Raw genomic sequence first — 6,948 nt, forward strand, 5'->3', positions numbered from 1 at the left:
GGCGCTTGTTGTTTGTCATTTCTCCAATCACAAATGCAGACATGATTTTATGTTTACACTGCGCGATGCAACGCAATGCTTAAAAAGACAGTATAAGTCATTATAATCCGTAATTATGTCCCCACTGGATGCAACAAATGCCTCGTTTATAATGGGTTTTCATGTTTTTGTCTCGTCGCTCCAGCCGGACAAGGCATCATCACAATATGGTAAGGGGCGTAACATTTCCGTCACACGCTTGAGGTATTCGGCCAATCACAACACACTAGATAGTAATATAATACTATAATTTAATTTGATAATATAATAATGTCAAATTAAACATCTCACGTTAATGTACATTTTAAATCATTATGTTTAAATAATATTTTGTCCTGTTTTATAGAAGTAAACTTATTTTGATGTGTTGACTAACATACAGAAGAATTTAGCCTACATTTATTAATTAACAACATAGGGTTAGTTGCATGTAGGCTAATTTGTGAGTAGGCTACATGTGTAACAAGGACAGTGTTACTGAAGATACTTTAAGTGTGTCAAAAAGCACCAAGTTTAACTAACTGCATTTAATTCAAATTGAAACTGTAATTCATTTTCATTTAATTTTAAATGACATGTAATAATGTGCCCAAAAACATTACATTCGGTTTAGACTTAAATATTCTTTAAATTTTTTTTTTTTCCATAAGTAGGTCTAAAGAATGCTAATGTTACCCATTTTTCACAAGGGTTTGGTGGATCCTGAAGTATGTTTGTGCACTACTGTTTATATAGAATTTTTATAATAAATTATATTGTCTGAATATACAGTATGTGATGTTTATCATCATAAATTATCCAACAGGAATAATGTTGTGTTTTAATAAAGAAGCTGTTTGTTCCAAGAGTATTATAAATGTTTATATTATAGAATACATATGTTTAATTTATATATCTTTATATAAGTAAAAATTATAACAAAGACATTATAATAGGCTATACTGTAGGCTGCATATATGATAACTTATGATTGAACATTTACACAGCACTTTTAAGTGAGTCTCTAAAATTTCATTAGCGATTTTCCAAGCAAATCAACTAGTATCAAACTTTAGTTTGTAGTTCTCATTACAATAATTCAGTAAGATATAGCCTAATAAAAGCTAAATAAATATTTACCATATTGCAGTGATTATATGTTGTGAGTTATTCCAGTTTGATATACGAAAGGCGACCTTTCAAATACATTTAGCTTTAAGCATTTAATAGCGTATTTGGACAACAATTGTCTGAGCAAGCTATGTCACAAAATAAAGTTGAAATATCGTTTTATAATAGTTCATAAATATCACAGAAAATGTGAAATAATACTTCCACAAATAAATCTGCAGTGTAGGCTACGTTCTAAAATAAATATCTTCCTCAGCTGACTTTACTTTCTCTTCTGAAGCTCTCTGAGAAGGTGATTCCACTTGTGATCTTCTGTCAGAATCAGGCCTTCTCACCCAGCAGAGGAAACAGAAGCACAGACGACTTTAGCTGCTTTATGGAGTATCTGGTCTTTTGCAGGTGGCTCTGTTTGGGAGGCCCAATCTTTGGAAGTCTAACATTTGGTCTTGCACTGGCTTGAAAGCTTTCATATTTCTTGATCTCTCGTTTCTTTTGTTCTGCTATACATGTGGCCTCCTCAATCGATTCGTCCTCGCTGTCATTCTCCACCCATGGAGTCAGAGACCATGGCTCATCACATTCCTCCATTTTCGCTGACCTCCTTGTGAAAGACGCATTTGTCTGGAGAAAATGTTGGCTCTGAGGCATAATTTTTGGAAGACGTATTAAGGCTTTCTCATAATCTTCGTTGCGCTTCAGCTTCCTTGAAGAACATGCATTCTTCTGGAGCTCCCCTGCACAAGACGAACTCCTCTGAAGATCCTCTACTGAAAAAACGTACTCAGACGCACTCATTTGAAGATCCGCTACATTATACTTATTTGTCTGGAGCTTGTTTTCAAAAGAAACATCCATCCAATGGAACTTCTGTGTATGCTGGGGTAGGTATTGGTTCCTGGGTGCACCTCCTAGAATTGTCAAGCTGGCTCTTACATTAGTTTCCTTTTTGGTAAGCTCATAATTCTTGACCAACAGACGCTGACTGTCTAGCAAACTGAAATTTGTGTCTTCCTTAACTTGGGACCCGATGTTGTTATTGGACCAAATATACGATAAACCTTTGATTTCGCAAGGACCGTAAGAAGCAGCGGGACAGAAGAGTTTGTCTGGACAGGTCCACTGCTTTCTGTAATCGAGCCTCGTTTTGATTATGTCCGGCGATTTGATTGGTGGACGAGGAGCGTGTATTCCTCGCATCTTCGTCCATGAATCACGATCTAAATCGGAAAAGCAGCGTGAGCCAACAGCGGGATCAACCTTACAGTGCTGTTTGTGACATCGCTTTGAACTGCAGACCAATCAAGTGTGACTTTAAAAGTAAACAAGACGATAGTTCCGCTCCTTGATTCTGATTGGATGAGCCGCGTTCGAAGCCGTTGTAAATTCTAGAAACATACACCTGTGTGAACTTGTGGTTACTGTGCCACTGCGGTTCCATGTAATTTAGCAAACTTATTTATTTACTGAAGTATGAGTGACCCTGCTGGCGCTATGCCTGCTTTATTCAGCTTTAACTTTAGACCATGCCAGGTTGGTGTGCGCACACTTATGTGGAAATCCGGTTTACGAAGTGCAGAGGGAATATTATTTAAAGGTTTTCTGTTTTAGGTAAGATATATATACAGCTGAATGCCTATTATTATTATTATTAGCTGTTCTAAATTTACTGTAAACCATGGCTTATTTTGTTTAAACGCACGTTAGTTTTGTCATAACATTAAATTAATTATTGTGATGCATAGTGTTAAATTGGTATAGGTCTATACAAAGGTAAATTGCAACAAATAAAGTCACGTTTTTGAAAGAGCTTTCTGAGATCAATAAAGGATATATTTTCTTAAATTGGACCGTATTGATAGAATAGCTATATAGGCTAAGTGAAACTCAAATGTGGGAAAAGGTTGAAATATTTCGAATATTCCAATTAATTTTAAATGTAATACATTGTTTATAATAAAATAGTAGCAGTAGTATTTTATATAATAATGCATAATAACAATTTAATTAGAATGTTAATATGTTAATCTTAATATGTTATAATATTAATAAAACACTGCATTTTAATAATAGCAATAATAATTATTATAGATTTAATTTGCCTGCACTGTGGAATTGAATATTGCCACGATAGGCTATTTTTAAACATGTATGTAACACCTATGAGAGAGAGAGAGAGAGAGAGAGAGAGAGAGAGAGAGAGAGAAACTAATCATAAAAATACCCTGTGTTTTTGGAACTTAATAATATAGCTAAACGGAAACCGATAGAGGCCGACAAATTTATTCATTTTTTTAAGGGTTTATTCATTCAGTTAGGTTTTTTGAGGGGTGACGCATGGTGTTCCTGTCTATCTCGGTGCTTATTCGTTTTGTCAACACGCCGAGAAAAATTTATACAAAATACAGTATAATGATAATATATTTGTATTTGATAAGAAATATAGGCTACACAACTTTAACTATTTAACTTTATACGAGTCCCCTGTTAATATCATGATCTTATTGCCTTAAAATGTGATTTAAAACTTAGCTAAATATGCCTGAAGTTCTAAATATTATTGATATTGCTCTAAATTTTATGGCAATAAGATCATGATCTTTGCTGGGGATCAAAAGGCGCTGAATGCCAGGAATGAAAATGAACATGACTTAAAAATACAGAACAAACCTTTATTCGTAATGTCTTCCTTTTGATACTCGCTGTATTAAAAATGGCTGAGTGTGTTTACTTTGTTACACAAAAAGGGCAAACAATGAACCTAACATCCTACAATTTAAAACTGAACAGATGCAGCAAGACTCTAAAAAGATGACAGGAATAAAAATGCGAGAATGAATACTTCTCATAGTAATTCATATAGTGTCCATTCGAGTGAATGAAGATCCTGTGCAAATGAAACATTCAGTTCCAGAACCCGCAGCAGTTATTTACACTGAAGATCTCCGTCAAGAGCTGCAGTGGAGCGACTGAGGAAACGTGTGAAAGAGTTGGCCGTCCATCAAAGGCTTTGTTTGGGACCATTATGCTGCATCCGACAATGACATAAGCTTCTACTTAAAAGTTAATGTATTATCCATTAATCAGTACTTGTTTTTATGCTTGTCCAATGAGTTTGAGATATCTTAATTAACATTTGAGCCTGCAGTAAACTCTCAAGTGTCAGATTTAAAAAGAAGAACCCTTGTTTGCTTATGATCTAGGCTAATTTATCATGTACAACCATTTATTGACCTTCTGGAAACTCATTGAATCTTCATGCTCGTTCATGCTTTTCACATTGGACTGTGTAATATAATTTCAACTTGATCTTTATCAGCAATCAATATGTTTTTAACATTTCAAAACACATTCTCATGTTAGCAGACAGATTGCACTTTCACATGTGACCAACAATTCCTCAACAAATATAAAATATCATAATGAAATATTATCAAAATATTCATCTGACGGGGGTGACAGACCTGACAAGAGTTGACAAATCTGACGGTGGTGACGAAAACCTAGTCATTTTCTAATACATTGAATCAATCCGTTACTGTATTAAAACAAAAACAACAAGTGAGTATGTTATTGTTTATAAAAGATTCACATTTAAGTATTTTGATATATATTTGGAACACAAATGATCTATTTTCTCTCATCTCAGAACAGTATGTCTGCTGTGCATCTGCTATGCTAACACTAACACGGTAACTTTTAAAAACAGTTATATGAACAAATAAAACAATTAGTTGTTACCTCTATCCATTTACTTTTGTCCATTTTATTTTGTCCATCGCCTTTTTTATTAAATGAAAAAGACAAAATATTTCTAAGTGACTAATTTATTTAGACACCAAAGTACTTCAGCTCTTTCAATTCTGATCTGTATGTCTCTAATATGCATGCAATTTTGTTTGACCTGATGATTTAGCTTTAGGGCCTTTTCATGCACACGTTATTCTTTGAAAATGTTGAATTATTGTTTTTGGACAAAAATACATTGAATTTTGAGGTCATGTATTGCAATAAATGAGATGACAATTAAATGACAAAATGAAGTCTCATACATTTTTTTATTTTTATTTTGCACAAATAATGTTTTATTTGTGGTCTAAGCCACTTTTGGAGCCCGCTTCACCCCTTCATGGGCTGATTCTTCTTTTGATCTCCTGTAAAGGTAAATGAGGACAGAATTAGGCCTTCTGTCGCCCAGCAGAGGAAGAGGTGGAACAAAGGACTTCAGTTTCTTTAAGGGGGAATGCCGCATGGTCCGCTTCGGAGCCCCAATCTCTGGCACATGTGCATTTTTGTTTGTAGTGTCACTTTTGTTTTGCTCCTTAATCTCCTGGTGCAACTCATCTTGCTCCTCCTGCAACCATGTGCTCACATCTTCTGGGAGTTTAAAACCGGTGTTTTGACCTTTCTTCACTTTCTTTGACTGCTCTGTGGGAAAAGCATTGCTCTTTTCACAGAGGCTCTGATCTTTTTTACCATCTTCCTCGCTCTTTAGCTCCTGTACAGAAGTAGCATTCATCTGGAGATCATCTACAGAAGAATCTTTCATCTGACGATCATCTACAGAAGAACTGTTCGTCTGGAGATCCACTACAGAAGAAGCATTTTGCTGTAGGAACTTTTGTCTGTTCTGCAGGTTTTGGCTCTGGGGCACAGCTCTTCGAATCAAGCTGGCCCCTGTCTTTGTCTCCTCGGACTTATTTTGAAGTGATGTCAAGCTTGCTGTTATGTTTGTCTCCTCAGTCACACTTTCTATAACATTTTCCAAACTGATTTCGCCTTCTTCGTTGGTCTGTTGCTCTTCTTTAAGAGGACAATACTTTTCGAGAAAAGAGTTTAACTGTCGCCTTTGTTTTGCCGAACGGAGAGTTGCGTCTTCTATTTGTGCCATTATTTGGAGCCCCATGTTGGCGAAATGACTACTGAACTTTGGATACGGAGCCAAGCTCCTGACGACAGAGTTGGGGATATAGCCATCAGGAGCAACGGGCCAGATTATTTTCTCCAGACGGGTCCACTGCTTTCTAACGTCGGACATCTTGTTTGTGTCCGGCAGTTTAATAGAGGTACGAGGAGCGTGTTTTCCTGTCTCCGATGTCATCTTGAAATGCGAGTTAAATCCGTCTGCAAGGAACGGCTAGCAAATAATCGCCAGCTACAGTAGCCTACATCCTTGAAAATGTGCGAGCGAATAATAGCGCGGAAAACCAGCGAAGAATCCAGAACAGTCTCATATTTACGCGATTATGACGCCATCGCACTGAGATGTCAAACATTCCAAGCGTTTAAATCTTTAAAAGTAAACAACACGGTAGGACATTCTTGAGCACGCATTAGTAGACTATTGAAATGTTTTAACAAAGAGTGGAACATGTTTTAAAATGTAACAAAACCGCCAGAAGCAAATAAAACCACCACCAATTATATAGTAGCCTAGGCCTATGGTATATTATAGTTCCAACTTCACAAAGAGATAAAAACATCATCCACACACCGTAAAAGTTATACATATTTCATGCAGTTTTAGAGCTCCGTTGAAAGTCACTGACACACAATTCAATCAGAAATATTTTGGTGTTGCCGACTTTGCATCTAAAATATTTCTACTTGTTTTTTGGTCGAGCACCCAGTTGAGATCGATGTGCGTGCTTTTGCCTGCTCTTCACACAATTCAATCAACAATTTATATTTAGGCTATATCAATTTTTTAAACCAAGAAAGACTTCTGAATAAATATTTGTACGTGATAGTTAACTGTCATCACTACTTTTTTTTTTTTTTTTTTGGAATTTTGAACAGAAT

Source organism: Sinocyclocheilus rhinocerous, unplaced genomic scaffold, assembly GCF_001515625.1.
Source record: "Sinocyclocheilus rhinocerous isolate Xijiao unplaced genomic scaffold, SAMN03320098_v1.1 scaffold1198, whole genome shotgun sequence".
Lineage (NCBI taxonomy): Eukaryota > Metazoa > Chordata > Actinopteri > Cypriniformes > Cyprinidae > Sinocyclocheilus > Sinocyclocheilus rhinocerous.